General features: G+C 49.2%; 1 protein-coding gene across 6 annotated transcripts in view; it reads right to left on the bottom strand.

Moving 5' to 3' along the window:
- The window catches only part of CDH20 (cadherin 20), a 507,006-nt gene that overhangs the window by 375,088 nt on the left and 112,777 nt on the right, over window positions 1-19,141 (bottom strand). For 2 of the 6 annotated variants that reach the window (XM_056520981.1, XM_056520977.1), the window contains exon 2: window positions 16,672-16,736. The exons of the other annotated variants lie outside the window; for them this stretch is intronic. The gene's annotated coding sequence lies outside the window, so the exon portion shown is untranslated. The remainder of the gene's footprint in view (window positions 1-16,671; window positions 16,737-19,141) is intronic. 6 annotated transcript variants of the gene reach the window in all.

The raw sequence follows: 19,141 nt of genomic DNA, 5'->3' as shown, positions 1-19,141 counted from the left end.
GAAGCAGGAAGTGGTCCATGCTTTCCAGCGTGTACACACACTCTTCTCGGGGACACCCCCGGTCATCAGAGTTCCTGTACTTCAGGTTGTCCCTTACACCTAGCTTCCCCTGAAAGCAGCGCCAGGCCAAGTCCCAAAACTTCTGGGGGATCCTTTTCAAGTTTAAAAGATACAACCCCACCCTCAGATCCCGACCTGGGCAGTCCCTGAGCGCCAGAGGCTTCTGGAAGTGGGTCAACAGAACCCGTTTGTCAAGGAACTGCCTTGACTGGGTCCTGATCTCCCACACTCCCAGACCCCACCGACGTAACGCCTTCAGAGTCGGGGTAGCGTAAGCCGGAAGATATCCATGGGGCGTACGGAGGTCCTTCACTTGCCCTCCTCTCTCCCATTCCTGGAAGAAAGGCCGAAACCATTCCCTGCAGGAGAGTACCCACGGAGGAGCCCTCTCTTTCCAGAGGTTCGAGATGTTAGCTTTCAAGAAGGTGTTTGTTAAGAACACCACAGGGTTTACCATAGATAAACCCCCTAGTCTCCTCGTACGGTACGTAACCTCCCTCTTGACTAGGTTCAACCTGTTCCCCCATAACAGTTGGAAAAACAGGCTGTAGACCCTAGTGTAGTAAGCCTCTGGCAAGATACATACACTGCCCAGATAGATAAACAAGGGGAGCAGGTATGATTTGATCAGGTGTACCCTTTCACTGAGAGTCATAGACCAACCCTTCCACTGGTTCACCCTCTGAGTGGCATCATGGAGCTTACCGTCCCAGTTTTTGGTGGGATAATCATCCTGGCCGAATGTGATGCCCAGAATTTTTGCTGACTCTTGGGGCCCTGGGAGGGTGTCCGGGAGATCAAATGTGGGATCCCCCCCTCCCAGCCAGAGACTTTCACACTTTTCCCGGTTGATCTTGGACCCGGATGCCTCCGAGTAGCGCTCCACCTCTGACATCACCACATCGACCTCCTCCCTCGAGGAGACGAAAATAGTGACATCATCAGCGTACGCCACAACTCTCTGGGTGACATCCAGCTCCACCAGACTCATCCCGACTCCCGCCAACGGCCCACGATCTACTCTCCGGACGAAGGGATCAATCGAGAACACGTATAAAAGCGGGCTCAAAGGACAACCCTGACTCCAGAACCCACCTCAAAAGAGCGGCCAGACCACCAGTTCACCAGTGGGAAACTCTCTGCCCCGGCATACAAGATCTTAAGCCAATTCACAAAAGTACTCGGTAAGCCATATCTCAGGAGGACGGACCAGAGGTACTCGTGGTTCACCCGATCAAATGCTTTGGCCTGATCCAAGGACAGCAAGTACCCCTTCCAGAGACCCGCACTACTCCGCTCCACTGCCTCCCTGACACTGAGGACAGCACTTAAGGTGCTTCGGCCTGGAACAGAGCAGTGCTGAGCCCCCGAAAGGAGCCAGGGTGCAAACTTCACCAGCCGATTAAACAGTATCTTGGCCAGAAGCTTCCTGTCCGTATTGAGAAGAGCTATGGGCCTCCAATTCTCAACACGGCTAGGATCTTTACCTTTTGAGAGAAGAATCAGGGCTGACCTCCTCATTGACTTTGGCAGAGTGTCCGAGGAGAGACACTCATTGAATACCTTGGTCAGGAGGGGAGCTAAAGACTCCTTAAAGGTCTTATACCACTCGGATGTTAAGCCATCTGGACCTGGCGACTTCTTGCGGGCGAGCCCCTCGATCGCCAGTCTCACTTCCTCTTCCCTGATGTCTTCTGCCAAAACATCAAGAGAGGGGTCTACCCCTGGCTCAGGAATGGTTTCAGCCAGGAAAACCGACATCCTGTCTCGATCTAGATCCTTCCTCCCCAAGAGGTGTGAGTAGAAGGATCTGATGACCTCCAGGATCCCTGATCTGGACCGATTCAGAGATCCTGTACTATCAACCAGTCCTGAGACTACTTTACTACTCACTGACATCTTGCAGTTCTTGTAAGGGTCGGGCGAGCGGTACTTCCCGTAATCCCTCTCAAAAACCAAAGATGCGTGCCTATCGTACTGACACCTCATCAGCAAGGACTTCACTCTGGAGATATCATCACGACTACCTCCAGTCGAGACAAGAAGCTCGAGTTTCCTCCTCAGACCCTGATACAGGCGATACCTATTCAGGGACCTGAGGCTCGAGAGCTGGCGGAAGAACCCCACAACCCGCTTCTTGAATATCTCCCACCACTCTGACTTACTACTACAAAGGCCCAGTAAAGGTACCTGACTCTGAAGAAAATCCTCAAAGGACTGTCTTATCTCCGCTTCCTCCAGGAGGGAAGAATTCAGCTTCCAATAACCTTTACCCATCCGGGGGGTCTCTAAAACATTCAAGGAAAACAAAATCATACAGTGATCAGAGAACTCCACCTCAATCACGGACACTGCGGAAGAGACGGCTTCCTCCTTTAAATAAAACCTGTCTATCCTAGACCTGCGACTACCTTGATGATAGGTGAAACCCGCGTGGCCTGAGGGGCTCCGGATGTGGGCATCCTCTAGGCGAGCCTCCCTAACTATATTATTAAGAGCCACACTATCGCAATCCAGCGGACCGTTGGAGCCTCTCCTATCTTGGGACCTTGTGACATTATTGAAGTCCCCTCCAAAGATCACCAGCCGGCTAGTAAAAAGGAAGGGCTTAATCCTCATAAAGAGATTTTTAAGGCCCAGCTTTGTTTGTGGTGCATAGATGTTTATGAGCCGGAGCTCTTGTCCCTTCATGAGGACATCTAAGATCAGGCACCTCCCCATTTCTAACTCAATAACCCGTCTGCATTCAACCGGAGCGGTAAAAAGGACCGCCACCCCACTATACGGCTCAGCCGCAAGAGACCAGTGGGAGGGCCCGCGCCTCCACTCTCTTCTGGCTTTCACCAGAGAGGCTAGATCTGGCAACCTGGTCTCCTGTAAAAGGAAAATGTCGGCTTCAACACGGCCGAGAAAATCGAAGGCTGCGAATCTAGCCGTATCCGACTTTATACTGGCACAGTTAATAGATGCCAGCGTCAATGGGGTGAGTGCCGCCATCATTGGTGATTGAGTTAGACGGCCACACCTTTACTTCTGCTTCCCCTTCTTTTTGCCCCCTCATCCCCTGAAGAAGAGGAAAGGGCAGGACCACTTTTTGACCTTTTCTTAGACTCTGATTGGTCCATGGGGTCCCCGTCTCCGTCCGGCCCCAGTCTAGCCCTGCCCTTCGAGGAAGGTGCCTCCGCATGACAGGGCCCAGTTCCCCCCAGAGGCTCTCTCACCCTAGGCACCCCACCCTCACCTTCCCCCTCCAAGGAGGGGGAGGAGATGGTATCAAGGACGAGGTACCGGTTTGCCAGGTCAATCAGAGGGGGGGCAGTAAAGCTTCCGTTTTGGACCTGGCCCGTAGTACAAGGCTTAACAGAGGGTTCCGACCTCTTCTTTCTCCCTTTCCTTTTGCCCTTGTCTTTCTTTTTTGGCCTCTCCCCACTCTCCTCATCCACACTTTCATAGTGGGAGGAATCGGAAGGGTCGGCCATATTGCCTTCCTCTCTGCGCAGCCTCCTGATCTCCTCATTCAGCACATTCTCCCCCAGAGCTTCAGTGGTTACAGGGCCAGCTTCAGGACCAGGGGCCGGAGCTACCCCAGTCACCTGGGCACTCTCCAGCTTCCTACTCCTCCTACGAGTTTCCTCCCGCCTTAGTTTGGCAGGGCCCTTTATCCTCGTCACTAGCCCTGTTGCGCCCCCATCCCTGCTCGTACCCTCCCCAGCCGAGGCAACTTCACAGCTCTCCCCGGCCGGAGCAGTCGCAGCATGGGCGAAAGCACTCGGACAACGGCTGAAAGGGTGCCCGAGGACACCACACAGGTGGCACCAAATCTGCCTTCAGGATGCGGCCAGATGACCCACCCCACCACACAAAGCACAGACCTGTACAGTACAGGCTGCGCTAAAATGGGTGGGGCTACCGCACCTGTGACAGACCTTAGGCTGCCCCTGGTAGAAGTCCTGGATCCTGTCACGTCCAAGGAAGGCGGCTGAAGGAATGTGGGCAACTGTACTACCTGAACGTTTGAGTTTGACGGAAAACGTCCAGGCCCCGGACCAGATCCCGTGCTCATCCAAATTTTTCTTGGGCATGTCCGTCACATCCCCATATCGACCGAGCCAGGTCATGATGTCATAACAAGAAAGTGACTCATTACGGGTCAAAACTGTCACTTTCTTGACTGAGTTCTGACGGGAAATCGCCTTTACAGCAAAATCCCGCCAGCCGGGCTCGTTCTTCGCCACTTCGTAGTTTGACCAGAAGAGTTCGAGACCCTCCGGCCGAACGAAACTGACGTCAAACTCAGACGAACCGTAGGGGTGGATCAGGGCAAAGATGTCACTCACCCTGAATTCCATCTGGAGGAGGAGCTCAACCACTTTAGCGCGAGGCGGGCACGCATCCTCGCCCCTCCAAATCAGACGGACCACATTCCTACGGTTATTGTCCTGCCCGGGTGTCGGGAGGGAACAGACCACCTCCCCATTCTGCTCTCGGAAAGCCCCCAAACCGTGCCTCTCTATCCAGAAAGACAGGTCGACCTCACCCCTTCCCTCTACCTGGATCGACCTGTCGCCCCTACGCAGAGCCTCCAGGAGGCGCTGTTGCAAGTAACCCCCGGGGCCGGACGGAGATGGGGACCCCACCGAATCCCCGGCAGCAACACTGGCATAGCTCCTAGGAGCAGTCACTGCCGGGGGGGGGGCAGCCGGACCAGACCCAGACCCAGGAGCACCATTGACACCACAACTTCCATCATCCATACCAGATGTTGCATTCACACCACCACTACTCCCACCACTACTCCCACCATCATTCACTCCACTGGCACTCCTCCCAATCACAACACTACCACCCCCATCATTCTCACAACCTGCACTCACTTCCTGCCTAACATATCCTGGGCTGGCTGGGACCTGTAGTACCGCCGGTTTTAATACAGGTTTTCTTGCTGGCTTAGCTGCCGCTGGGGTCAACGCTGATGGCTCCTCCTTCATAGGCGATGTTACCACCTGAGTCTGGGGCTGCCCCACCGGGCGCACCCCAGCTCCTCCCACAATGCCACCACTAGGCTTGCCCGACTGCTCAGGCTCTACTGATGACACTGACGCCCGGACACTCCCCCCCCTCACAGAGGAGTGCCCCGCAGCGCCCGCAGAAACCACAGTACTCGGGGGACCGCCCCCCGAGCACACGGACCGATCTTTCTCTGCTTCCGACGCCCGGACACTCCCCCCCCTCACAGGAGAGTACCCAGCAGCGTCGGTAGTGCCCACAGCACTCGGGGAACCGCCCCCCAAGCACACGGCAGCATAGCTCTTCTCTGGCATTTGGACATGCCCCCCGCCACCCTGGGGCGTCCCAGCAGCGCCAGAGTTGCCCAACATGAGCCCATCCTGCCCTTCCCTACCGGCAGGACGGGTGGGCTTCACATCTATTGCGTCCATAGCCATTTCAGACGCCATTCTATACCCTCCTTGCTGGCCCCGCTCCACCACAGGAACGGCGTCTTGCAGTTTGGGGGGCTCAGCAGCCTGAACCAGCTTTGCAGCTGACCCAGACTGCTGGAAAGGTACGAACATGTACTGCACAGATTGTTGGGTCTTCTGCTTCTTTGCTTTACGCCTGACTTTTCCATCCTCGCACTGATCTTCACCGAAGGTGAAATTCTGGAGGTGGACTGGGGATTCCTGCATGACAATTGCCCTCAATAAACCCCCAGCCTCACTCTCCACATCATCCTCCTCACTGTCAGTCACAGGGAGCGCCACTTGGGCCGGCTCTATGTAGCTGTCCTGGGTGTCACAGGGCATAGGAACAGACACAGCATCCTCCACCACATGCGCTCCTTCCTCTACCTTCTCCTTAACTCCTTCACTGCCATCCTCACTATCTTCAGCGCCATTACTCTCCCCATCATCCACCTCAACCTCCACCTTACCTGGGGATTTCATGGCGGCAAACCTTTCATCATTTGCCAGCTTCTCTCTTAGGAGACCGCTGCCCTCCAGGATCTCTGCCTTCCTCTCCTCCAGCTTGGCAATCTGGGCTTTCAGGGCTGTGATCCTTTTCTTCAGCTCAGGCTTTCTTCTCCTGGACCCAGAGTTTGCCAGACTCTGAGTCCCACGCAGATCTTCTCTTGCAAGCCTGAGCTCTTTACTGCAGCGGTCGTATTCCGCAAAGCGTGCGGCCATGCGGGAGCAGTAGGTCTCACTTGATTCTTTGGGGCCTCTTTCAGCCCACATCTCCAAACTCTTCCTCCTTGTTTTCTTTCCACCACCAGATCTCTGGCTGGCACCCGTTGCCGGAGGAGCAGAGCTTGCATTGCTGCAGACTCTGCTGGATCTTCTGCCTCCGGCTGGAACAATGGCTGTAGCAGTTTTCTCTCCACCCCCCGCCAGCCCTGAAGAACGGGGAATGGAGGCCTGAGGCTCCATGCAGGAAAGCTCTCCCAGGGAGCCTGCCACACCCCTGGGAAAGCCTTGATGTAAAATTCTGCTTCTCTGGAAGTCTGGAGCTCAAAAGAGACACACCCGACAGCTTCTCACACAGAACTCCTCTGGACTATAGGATGTGCTCTCTGCTGACACCTCTGTCCATGTCAGGAATAGTGATGAGCGGAAGGGGCCATATTCGAATTTGCGATATTTTGCGAATATATGGACGAATATTCGCCCTATGTTCGCGAAATTTGCATATTCGCTATGTTTGTTCTTTTTTTTTTGCATGCAAAAATTTATAATGAAATTCGCATAGTGTGCATGCGCAATTATATCTTTCACCTAAAAGGAAGGGTTCAGTGTCCAGTCTGGAATTGACGATACTCGCATAAATATTTGCATAAAAAAGAAACAAATATTCGTCATTACAAATATATATCACTATATTCGAAATCCAAAAATAAAAGAACTTCCTGTGGAACATACAGCAGCTAATAAGCACTGGAAGGATTAAGATTTTTAAATAGAAGTAATTTACAAATCTGTAGAACTTTTTGGCACCAGTTGATAAAAACATAATAATAATGTTTTCCACCGGAGTACCCCTTTAACCAGTACAGGACCTAGGGCGTATGGATACGCCTTCTGTACCTGGGTCTTAAGGACCCAGGGCGTACATGTACGCCCGTGGGAATTACGGTCCCCGCCGCGCACCGGGCGGGGATCGGGGTGACTGCTGATATCGATCAGCAGGTACCCCGTGCAAATGCCCAGGGAGGTCATCAGACCCCCCCATGTCGGCGATCGGCGCAAATCGCAAGTGAATTCACACTTGCGATTTGCGCCGATTCCGGTTCATACGGGTCTATGGGGACCCGGTGACCCGGAATATAAAGGGGATTGCGGTTGTCTAAGACACCCACGATCCCCCTCTAGCGATAGGAGTGAGCTGGCAGAGGTGCCACCCCTCCTATCTCTGCTATTGGTGGTCTAGACACGACCACCAATAGCAGATCAGGGGCGGGGAGGTTTACTTTTGTTTTCCCTGTTCTGTACACCCACAATAGGCAGGGCAGAACGGGGAAACGACGGGGACCGAACGCGGAAGATCCACTTACCCGTCGGTGGAAGCTGCGGGACGGGATCGGCGACGGTGATCGCCGCGGGCGGCGATGTCGTGCAGCAGAAGAGGATGGCTCCCTGGATCCGACAGAAGTCGGTAAGCTGCCTAGCAACATCTAGAGGGGTACAGTCTGAGACTGTAGCCCTACAGATGTTGCAAAACTACAACTCCCAGCATGCCCAGACAGCTGCTGGGCATGGTGGGAGATGCAGTTTTGCAACAGCTGGAGGTCTACAGTTTAGAGACCACTGCACAGTGATCTCTATACTGTAGTATACTGTAGTACTTCTAGCATGCCCACATAGCTGTTTGCTGTCTGTGCATGCTGGGATTTGTAGTTTTGCAACATCTGGAGGTTCACAGTATGGAGATCACAGTGCAGTGGTCTCTATCTGTAGCTCTCCAGATGTTGCAAAACTGCAAATCCCAGCATGCCAAAACAGCTGTCTCGGCATGCTGGGAGTTGTAGTTGCGATCCCTCCAGCTGTTGCATAACTAGATCTCCCAGCATGCCCTTCGGCGATCAGTACATGCTGGGAGTTGTAGTTTTGCAACAGCAATAGGCACACTGGTTGGAAAATACTGAGTTAGGTAACAGAACCTAACTGAAGGTTTTCCAACCAGTGTGCCTCCAGCTGTTGCAAAACTACAACTCCCAGCATGCACGGTCTGTCAGTACATGCTAGGAGTTGTAGTTTTGAAACAGCTGGAGGTTCCCCCCCCCCATGTGAACGTACAGGGTACATTCACATGGACAGGTTTACAGTAAGTTTTCTGCTTCAAGTATGAGCTGCGGCAATTTTTTCGCCGCAGCACAAATTTCTAGTGGGAAGCTCACTGTAAACCTGCGCCTGTGTGAATGTACCCTAAAAACACTACACTACACTACACTAACACATAATAAAGGGTAAAACACTACATAAACACCCCCTTACACTGTCCCCCCAATAAAAATGAAAAATGTATTGTACGGCAGTGTTTCCAAAACGGAGCCTCCAGCTGTTGCAAAACAACAACTCCCAGCATTTCCGGACAGCCACTGACTGTCCAGGCATGCTGGGAGTTTAGCAACAGCTGGAGACACCCTGTTTGGGAATCACTGGCATAGAATACCCCTATGTCCACCCCTATACAATCCCTAATTTAGTCCTCAAATGCGTATGGCGCTCTCTCACTTCAGAGCCCTTTCGTATTTCAAGGAAACAGTTTAGGGCCACATATGGGGTATCTCCGTAATCGGGAGAAATTGCGTTACAAATTTTGGGGGGCTTTTTCTCCTTTTACCCCTTATGAAAAGGAAAAGTTGGGGGCTACACCAGCCTGTCAGTGTAAAAAAAATGTAAAATTTTACACTAACATGCTGGTGTTGTCCTTTACTTTTTATTTTCACAAGTGTTAAAAGGACCCCAAAAGTTGTAATGCAATTTCTCCTGAGTACGGAAATACCCCATATGTGGGCGTAAAATGCTCTGTGGGCGCATAACAAGGCTCAAGAGTGAGAGCGCACCATGTACATTTGAGGCCTAAATTGGTGATTTGCACAGGGGTGGCTGATTTTACAGCGATTCTGACATAAACGCATAAAAATAAATACCCACATGTGACCCACATGTGACCCCTCATGGAAAGTAACAAGGGGTATAGTGAGCCTTTACACCCCAAAGGTGTTTGACGAATTTTCATTAAAGTTGGATGGAAAAATGAAAAAAAATAAAAAATTTCACAAAAATGCTGGTGTTACCCAAAATTTTTCATTTACACAAGGAAACATAGGAAAAAAGCCCCTCAAAATTTGTAACCCCATTTTTTCTGATTAAGAAAATACCCCATGTGGATGTAAAGTGTTCGGCGGGCGAACTACAATGCTCAGAAGAGAAGGAGCACCATTGGGATTTTGAAGAAAAAATTTGTCCGGAATTGAAGGCTACGTGTGTTTACAAAGCCCCCATAGAGCCAAACCCCACATATGACCCAATTTTGGAAACTACACCCCTCACGTAATGTAATAAGGGGTACAGTGAGCATTTACGCCCCACAGGTGTCTGACAGATTTTTGGAACAGTGGTCCATGAAAGTGGTCCAAAGATCTGTCAAATACCAGTGGGGTGTAAATACTTACTGCACCCCTTATTAAATTCTGTGGGGGGTGTAGTTTCCAAAATGGGGTCACGTGGGGGGGTCCACTGTTCTGGCACCACGGGGGGGGGGGGGGGGCTTTGTAAACGCTCATGGCCCCCGACTTCTATTCCAACCAAATTCTGTCTTCAAAAGCTCAATGGTGCTCCTTCTCTTCTGAGCATTGTAGTGCGCCAGCAGATCACTTGATGTCCACACATTGGGTATTTCCATACTCAGAAGAAATGGGGTTACAAATTTTGGGGGTAATTTTCTCCTATTACACCTTATAAAAATATAAAATGTGGGGGAAAACCAGCATTTTAGTGAAAACATTTTTTTTTCATTTACACATCCGACTTACACATCCGTCAAACACCTGTGAGGTTTTAAGGCTCACTGTACCCCTTGATGTGTTCCTTGAGGGGTGTAGTTTCTAAAATAGTATGCCATGTGGGTTTATTTTTGCTCTTCTGGTACCATAGGGGCTTCCTAAATGCGACATGCCCTCCAAAAACCATTTCAGCAAAATTCGCTTTTCAAAAGCCAAATGTGACTCCTTCTCTTCTGAGCATTGTAGTGCGTCAGCAGAGCACTTGACGTCCACACTTGGGGTATTTCCATACTAAGAAGAGATGGGGTTACAAATTTTGGGGGGCATTTTGTCCTATTATCCCTTGTAAAAATGTAAAATTTTGGGGAAAACTAGCATTTTAGTGGAAAAAAATAAATAAATCATTTACACATCCAACTTTAAAAAAAAGTCGTCAAACACCTGTGGGGTGTTAAAGCTCACTGGACCCCTTGTTATGTGCCTTTAGGGGTGTAGTTTCCAAAATAGTATGCCATTTTTTTGCTGTTCTGGCACCATAGGGGCTTCCTAAATGGGACATGCCCCACAAAAACCATTTCAGAAAAACTCACTCTCCAAAATCCCATTGTCGCTCCTTCCCTTCTGAGTCCTCTACTGCACCGGCCGTACACTTGACATACACATATGAGGTATTTCCTTACTCGAGAGAAATTGGGCAATTGGGCACATTTTAGGAAGATTTCTCTCCTTTTACCCCTTGTAAAAATTCAAAAACTGGGTCTACAAGAACATGCCAGTGTAAAAAATGAAGATTTTGAATTTTCTCCTTCAATTTGCTGCTATTGTGAAACATCTAAAGGGTTAACAAACCTTTTGAATGTCATTTTGAATACTTTGGGGGGTGCAGTTTTTATAATGGGGTCATTTGTGGGGCATTTCTAATATTAAAGCCCTTCAAATTCACTTCAAAACAGAACTGGTCCCTGAAAAATTTAGATTTTGAAAGTTTTGTGAAAAATTGAAAAATTGCTGCTGAACTTTGAAGCCCTCTGATGTCTTCCAAAAGTAAAAACATGTCAACATTATGATGCAATCATAAAGTAGACATGTTTTATATGTGAATCAATATATAATTTATTTGGAATATTAATTTTCCTTATAAGCAGAGAGCTTCAAAGTTAAAAAAAATGCAAAATTTTCAATTTTTTCTTCAAATTTTGGAATTTTTCACCAAGAAACGATGCAAGTATCGACAAAATTTTACCACTAAAGTAAAGTAGAATATGTCAAGAAAAAAAATCTCGGAATCAGAATGAAAGGTAAAAGCATTCCAAAGTTATTAATGGTCAGATGTGCAAAAAATGTGCAAAAAATGGCCGGGTCCTACAGTGAAAATTGACTGGCTCCTTAAGAGGTTAAGGACCCGAATAACATGATGAGTGCAGCGTGTAGTCCTTGGCAGCCACTGCCTCAGACTTTTTATGAAGGATAGCCTTATGTCTGTCCCATGCATGCTTAACCACTTTGCGCAACAGCCTGTTTTGACCTTAATGACCAAGGCAAATTTTCTAAATCTGACATGCGTCCACTTATTTTGGTAATAACTTTGGAAAGTTTTTTCATGACATACTGTACTTTACATTAGTGGTAAATTTTGATTGATATATTTAGCGGTTTTTGTAAAAGAAAACAAAATTTGGCGAAAAAAATGAAAAATTTGCATGGATATTTTCTGCTCGTATGATAAATAGTCATGCCACACCAAATTAATGATTAATTCACATCTACAATATGTCTCCAATATGTTCCCATCATTTGATAAACATTATTTTGAATGTTAGAGGGTTTATAAGTTTAGTAGCAATTTTCCAGATTTTCAAGAAAATTGCAAAATCAGATTTTTCAGGGACCAGTTCAGCTCTGAAGTGGAATTGAGGGGCCTGTATGTTAGATACCCCCATAACTCACCACATTTTTATAAACTGTACCCATTAAAGTAGTCAGAATGACATTAAAGAAGTTTATTTACTCTTTGGGCGTTTTGTAGAAATAAATGCAAAGTGGAGGAAAAAGATTGAAATTTAAATTTTTTGTAGGTTTTTAAGTTTTTTTTTTTTAAGTATATGTTTTATTCCACATTTTCAAACTCTACAAAAGTACAAACATGATATGAATGGTAAACTGAATCACAGTAACAAAGTGTTTGCACACAAACAGTAATCAAGAACACATCAGTACACCCCGATCTCCATTATAGGGTTAGGTCAGTAAAGACATTAACCTTTCGTGGAACCCAGGTAAGTCCGAGGGTATCAATAAGTCTAATCATTAGATGGGGGAAGCTTATAAAAAAGACACCCTAGGGCATTATGGCTTGACCATGAAGAAGACAGAGAGTTGGGGGAGTCAATGTCATATCTAAAGAGCACATTCGTTGGTGTCAGAGGTGTAAGAGAAAATGGGGAAGTAGGTTTGAAATGGGAGTAGGGTGGGTAGAGGGGGAGGAAGGGGAGGGGAGGGGGAGGAGCAGTAGGTATGGTGTAGGAGGGCAAGCTGGGGGAGGGTAAAAAAAAAAAAAAAGGGGGGGGGGGAGAAAAGAGGGGGAAAAGGAAAGAAAAGAAAAGAGGAAAGGAGAGAAAAGAAAGAAAAAGAGAGAGAGAGAGAGTATAGTGTATACTGAGATCACATCTGGGCAAGACAGGTAGAAGACACTAGGATTGTAACAGGTGTGGATGGGTTACCTGGCACTCGCTCCTCTCCGGTCGACTCAGCCATCAGGCACATCTCGATCCTCTGGGTGTTGTGTCCTAAACTCAGGTGAGGACATATAAGCTAACCAAGGGGCCCATATCATGTGGAATTTAGTGTGTTGCTTTCTGGAGTCAGCAAGGAGTTCCTCCATTCTACATATATGGGAGACTTCAGTGAGCCAGGTCGAAAAGGTGGGTGGGATGGAAGATTTCCAGCGTCTAGGTATCACCGTTCTGGCCGACATTAGTAAAAAATGTGTACGTTTCAGGGCAGTTTTGGGGTGGTCCATCGGGAGTATGGATAGCAGTACGACAGGTGGGCTTTTCTGGATAGGGATTGAGGTGAGAGTGCGTATGGTATCGAGTACAGAGGACCAGAACCTGTCCAGCGACATGCAGGTCAGCCATATGTGAGATATAGTTCCCCCCGCTTGTCCACATCTCCAACAAACATTCAGGGTAGTAGGGTAAATGCGGGACAGCAGGGCGGGAACCCTATACCACCGAGTAAGGATTTTGAAGTTGGTCTCATGTGCTCTGCAAGAAATGGATGATTTGTGGCAGTGAGTTAAGGCTCTATCCCAATCCGCGTCTGTAATCTGGGTCCCAATTTCCTTCTCCCACGCTGCTCGGAAAGGAGCGGGCGTGAAAGAATTCAAGTCCAAAAGCAGAGAGTACACTGTACTAACTGCACGGGCGATGGGCTCAGCAGCAACGCATAAAGTTTTGAAGGCCGTTAAGGGTCGATGGAGGTCAAGAGTGAGTTTATTAGTTTGGTAAAAGTGCTTTAGTTGGTTATATTGGAAGGGGTGTAGTATGGAATGTGAAGTGTTGCCCAGGATGTCTGGAAGAGGTTTCAGCCCTGAGTCTGTGAGTAGAGAGCTTAACGTAGTGCCCTCCGATCTATTGAAGGATAGGAAAGTATTAGAGGAGAAGGCCGGAGGGAAGGCGGCATTACCAAATAAGGGGATTAGAGGGCCAGTAGGCTTCAAGAGGGGCAGGCCTCTCAAGTACATTAAGTATGTTTTCGCTACTGAGTCCAGAACTGGGGGAAGGGGAGGCAAGGAACGTACCGCCACTGAGGGTTTCAGTGACCATCTCAAATTCTTGGGGATTAGGCCTCCAGAGCATCCCTCAATTCTGACCCATTGTTTGTTTAGTTCGCCATGGAAACTGTCTATGACACATACAAGAACCGCCGCCAGGTAGTATGACAAGCAGTCCGGCATAGCCAGACCACCCTTCGCCTTACATCTGTGCAGAAGTCTCTTTGCTATGCGGGGCCTCTTGCGATTCCAGACGAAACCAGACTGGAGCGCAGAGATCTCTTTAAAAAAGGATCTCGGGATGTGAGTCGGGACGCTAGCAAACAAGTACAGAAGTCTGGGAAGCACGTTCATCTTAAAGATGTTTATACGTCCCAGCCACGAAAAATCTCTGCGCTCCCACCTGGCCAGGTCCGAACGCAGTGTGTGCAGGAGCGGGGGGAAGTTGGCTCTAAAGGTGTCTGAAAGAGTGGAAGGGACCTGAACACCCAGGTATTTCAGCGACGCTGGTTGCCATTTGAATGGGTATGAGGATTGTAAGGACTGCACCAACTGGGAAGGGAGGGTGATATTAAGGGCCTCGCTGTTAGAGGGGTTTAACTTGTAATTACTATAGTTGGAAAAAGAAGTCAAGGTTGACATTAGAGTGGGTAAAGTGGTCAGTGGTGAGGAGATATATAAGAGTACGTCGTCTGCGAACGCAGAGCATTTGTAATGGTCACGGGCCAGCTGCATCCCCTTGATATCAGGGTTAGAGCGGATCGCGTTTAGCAGATGCTCCATACATAAAACATATAAGAGGGGTGAAAGGGGGCACCCCTGTCTCGTGCCATTACAAATCTCAAATGGTTCAGATAGTCTACCATTAATGCGAATTTGTGCCAGTGGGGATCTGTAAAGGGCCATAATGCGTTGCCTCATGCTAGGTCCAAGGCCTTTCTAGGACAGCGCGGCAGACATGAATTCCCAGTCCATCCGGTCAAATGCCTTCTCTGCGTCAAGTGAGAGCAGGAACAGCAGCTGCCGGAGGTGGTGAGCATGGTGTATTGTGGAGAAGGCGCGGAGAGTATTGTCTCTCGCTTCTCTGCCTCGAATGAAGCCGACTTGATCCGGATGGACTAGGGAGGACATGTGGCCAGCCAACCTGTTGGCCAACAGTTTGGCAAAGAGTTTGGCGTCCGTATTAATCAGGGATATGGGTCTGTAGCTGGGGCAGAGTAGGGGGTCCTTACCCTCTTTGGGGATTACTGTTATAAAAGCTCTCAAGAAGGAAGGAGAAATGTGGGTGTCATCAGAAATGTCATTAAAGGCTGTCAAAATTGGAGAAGAGAGTTCCGTCCATAGGACCTTGTAAAATTTGGCTGTATAGCCATCAGGTCCAGGGCTCTTACCAGAGGACAATGATGATATCGCAAGGTCTAATTCTTCCGGAGTGAACTCAGCTTCCAATGAAGCAATGACCTCCGAAGGGAGTCTCGGGAGAGCTGTGTCAGCTATGTATTGTTCTAGTGAGGGAAGAGAGGAGTTGCACGAGGGATCAAGAGCTTGGGGCTTAGGTAAGGTATAGAGATCAATGTAATACCTTCGAAAGTCGTCCAGTATATCTGGAGTAAAGTGTGTTACTGGACCGGTCTTGGGTTGGATTGTAGGGACATATAGAGAAGATTTCCTCTCCCTTAGAGCGTTTGCGAGGAGACGGCCAGATCTATTGCCCCATTCATAAAACACTTTGCCGGTCAGTTGCTTATAGTAACGATGTTTGGCATTTAGCAGTGACAGGAGGTCTTGCCTAACCCTTATCAGGTCCCTATAGACGGAGTCCATTTGTGACTGCTTATGTTGCGCCTCAAGTGTTGCTAACTGCTGAAGAAGAGATGATAGTTTTTCTGATGCTGCCCTCTTAAGTCTTGCCCCATGCCCCACGAGAGTACCTCTCAATACACACTTGAGAGTCTCCCATTTGATCAGAGGGGAGGATGTGTCGTGAGCATGATCTAGGGCGAAATTAGCAATTGCAGTTTTGAGATCCTGTAAACACAGCTCATCCCACAACAGAGATTCATTGAGTCTCCAGGAGGCATGTGGCTTGACCAGAGAGGGTATAGAGAAGGAGCACGTAACGGGCGCATGATCTGAGTGTGTAATTACATCAATTATCGAAGCATGGAACATCGGCAGTATGGAGTGTGAGCAGAAAACGTAATTGATTCTGCTGTATGAGTGACTGGGGTGTGAATAAAAAGTGTAATCGCGGTCTTGAGGCCGCAACGTCCTCCACACATCTACTAGTTGTAGCAGATGGAGTTTTTTCCTCAAGGCTCTGAGCTTGCTGTGTGAGATATGTGAATGGCCAGAATAACTGTCGACTAAGGGGAATATAGGGAGGTTAAAGTCACCGCAGAGAATTATGCACTAGGGCTTCCAAGGTTTTGAGCAGGAAAGGGACCTGATCATGGTTGGGTGCATAGAGGGACGCAATCGTAAAGGGTCTATCAGATATGGTACAATTGGCAAATAGGAAGCGTGCATTAGGGTCAGTAGAGGTGGCAGTAATTTTAATAGGGAGTGACTTGTGAAAGAGTAAAGATACTCCCTTCGTCCTGGACTCGGGATTGGCGCTATTCAGCCAGATCGGGTAGTATCTACTGGATCATGTAGGGAGATGGCCTTCCTTGAAATAGGTTTCTTGTAGGGCTACAATGTGAGCTCTCTTTTTGTGGAGGGAGTATAATATCTGGGCCCTTTTTTCCGGTACATTAAGTCCCTTAACATTAAGGGAGGTGACATTCAGGTTAGTAGCCATGAGTAAACCAGGGAACAATATGAAACTCACCCAGGATGGAAATGATCGAGATGCCTGTCAACCGGAGAGGTACACGCCATATGTAGTCAGGGAACCTGTTAAGGAGAACAGAGAAGCAAAATGTTGAGAATAAACAAGAGGGGGAGTAGAAAGAGAGTATCCGCACAGACACGAGTACACAGGTACTAGTAGAGGAGGTCATAAGGACCTGAGACTCAATCGGGTCCAGCCCGATGTCTCCACTATTGAGAGTAACGTAGGAGGCAAGCTAGAGCACAGAATAAATAAGAACCAGTAGTATCATACAAGTCACAGCATGACCGTTGGACAACAGAAGGAATCCCTTCCTCCAGGAGAGAGGGGTGGGATGGTAATGGAAGAACAGGCTAAATGAAAACTGCAAGGGCCGTGATATGTGAGAACATACACTACCCTAAAAATGACTATAACTTCGGGAGGCAGAATCAATACAGAACACTAAGGTACATCAACTTTCTTGTCGAGTAGAGCAGTAGCAAGATATCAGCCATCTCAAAGAACATCATACAGCATCAGCATTAGGAGGCACCAGGTATCCCGGGGGTAGCAAACCTAACAGTCAACAAACAGGAAAGGTGTCGTTGCATAGTCCCAGGAAAATGAGTGGCAGGGCGGGTGCTGTCTCTTATCAAGTAGTAGGCCTGGAGCATTGGGGCAGAGGGCGTGAAGTCAGCCTTCCTTGATTGGGAGGTTGGGGAGGATTATCAGGCTGGGTCCCTGGGGATCCCAAAGTTGGGGCGATAAACATCTGGGTCCAATCCGGCAAGTCCACTGGGGGGAGTTTGAATTTCGAGAGAAAGGCTGGAAGATCAGCCGGACATCTGAGAGTGGCCGTCGTTGTGCCATGTTTGGCAGAAAGTGAAAAGGGATAACCCCACTTGTAAATGATGCAAGCATTCTGGAGCACTTGAAGGAGGGGTTTCAGTTTGGCCCGTAATCGCAAAGTGCGGAGAGACAAGTCCGGGTACAGGTAGATCTGAGTCCCATTATAGGTGATATTCTGAAGGGTGCGGGCCTTATACATAATCTCATTTTTCTGGAGGAAATGATGAACCCTACAGATTACATCCCTGGGTTTTTTGGGGTCCGGATTCTTGGCCTTCAGAGCCCTGTGAGCCCTGTCTAGTTCAATTGGCGTATCCGCTGGCTTCTGAAGTATTTCGTTAAAGAGTCTCTGGAGGGTTCCTGAGAGATCCTGAGGTTGTACCGACTCCGGTAGTCCTTTAATTCGTATATTATTTCTACGGTTCCTATTGTCCATATCATCAATATGGTCCACAGTCAGAGCAGTCTGTATGGACAGGTTCGCCATAGCCTCCTGTAACTGTCGAATTTGAGAGGTAGTCGCAACGTGCAGATCCTCTAGTTTGTGAACCCTGTCCTGGAGGCAAGAAACAGCTTTTTTAACCGGCTTGAGGTCTTGTGTCCAAGCTGAGCGCAGATCCGAGGCGAGTGCGTGCATGTCTGCCTTGGTTGGCAGAAGGGCCAACAGGGCCTGCAGTTCAGGATAATTCTTGAGGGTGTGGACAGCCATCTCAGGAGTGGGCAAGGCAGGGTCAGATGTGGCAGCAGGTTTACCCTTGTGGTCTGGCAAGGTGACAGTAGGGTACGCAGGGGGTCTCGCAGCGGGTGAGCCACCTAATGGGGTGCGGGAGTCTTCCGATGATGAGCAGTCAGAGGCACGATTCCTGAGCCTATGCAGCTTAGATGGTGTCTTAAATAGCTTTTTCTTTGCTGGGAGGCTCTCACCCCAAAATTCTGGGGCATCGCTGTCCGCGGAGGAGTCATACGAACCCCTGTCCGAATTAGAAGCATCAGAATCCATTTCCCAGCCCATTCAGTAACATCCCTAGCCGGGGGTCCAGGAGCTGGGATGGTGGATCTCTGTCCAGAGGGCAGGGGCACAGGGCTGTTAGGTGAATCGCAGTACTGGGAAGAGCGTGGACTGGATTTACGTTTGACAGTCTGCCAATGCTCAGTGTCAGCAGGGAGGGCACTGCAGCATGTAGATGAAGCAGTGTAGGCATCATGGCGGGAGGTCACTTTGTCAGCACAACCCTCCAGAGAGCTTGGTAAGCCTGTCTGCAGAGCGGGTCCCACAGGGTTAACAGCCTGTTTAGTAGGTGGTGTGTTTGGCTGTTTGGGCTGCAGGTAAGGCTGAACTTTAATGTCCGCTGCTACAGCTGCATAAGTGGGCACAGAAGGGGGGACCGTTCCCTGATTCCCGGCAGGGGAGTCAGGGCAGGAGAGGGGTTGAGGAGCCGTAGATGCTGCGGGTGCCTGCTGAGTCTCTTCTCCCATTGCAGGGGGATTGGGAGAGAGAACGGGTGCTGCGCTGCTTACTTGAACCACCATCAGTGGGAGCGGAGGAGAGCCTGCTTGATGAGCGGTCCGAAGCGGCTGTGTCACTCTGCTGCGGTCTCCCTCACTCTGCGATGCGGCCGCCGCCATTGTGTGTGCT

The sequence above is a fragment of the Hyla sarda genome, chromosome 5 (assembly GCF_029499605.1).
Source record: "Hyla sarda isolate aHylSar1 chromosome 5, aHylSar1.hap1, whole genome shotgun sequence".
Taxonomy (NCBI): Eukaryota; Metazoa; Chordata; class Amphibia; order Anura; family Hylidae; genus Hyla; species Hyla sarda.
The sequence above is the reverse complement of the archived record's forward strand: the minus strand, read 5'-3'. Positions and strand labels throughout refer to the sequence as shown.